This window comes from Penaeus monodon, chromosome 23, assembly GCF_015228065.2.
Source record: "Penaeus monodon isolate SGIC_2016 chromosome 23, NSTDA_Pmon_1, whole genome shotgun sequence".
In the NCBI taxonomy this organism is placed as follows: Eukaryota; Metazoa; Arthropoda; class Malacostraca; order Decapoda; family Penaeidae; genus Penaeus; species Penaeus monodon.
Window position 1 is genome coordinate 8,348,001 of NC_051408.1, and position 473 is coordinate 8,348,473.

Sequence of the window (473 nt, forward strand, 5' to 3'; positions counted from 1 at the left end):
GCGTGATGATGGGAAGATGGGGAAGCTGATGGGGACGTGAGGACCGCGAATTTCTTCACTTTCCTTATTCTCTTTCTTAAGATTGTTATTTAGTCTTCATTTTCTTTCTTTCGTTTTTGTTTCATTTTCTCTCCAGGATGGGTTAATATGATCATTATTTGGGCCTTTGTAATCCCTCGTTACAATGGAGATTTTAACATTTCGTATAATTAACAATTCGATTCTTGCTTTTTTTTTTCGTCTGATTACCCTTTCTTATTCTCTTTCATCTATTTTCGCCCTGTTTTCTATTGTCCCCTCTTTCGATTATTCTTTTCTTTAATGCTTTGTCTTCACTCCTTTTTTTTCTATTTCAAAATTCTCTCCCCTTGTTTCCATTTTCATTCGTATACGTCACACTAAAATTACTCTCCTTACTCTTTCTCCTATTCTTTATTTTCCGTTCTTATATACACAAAAAAACCTCTTAATTC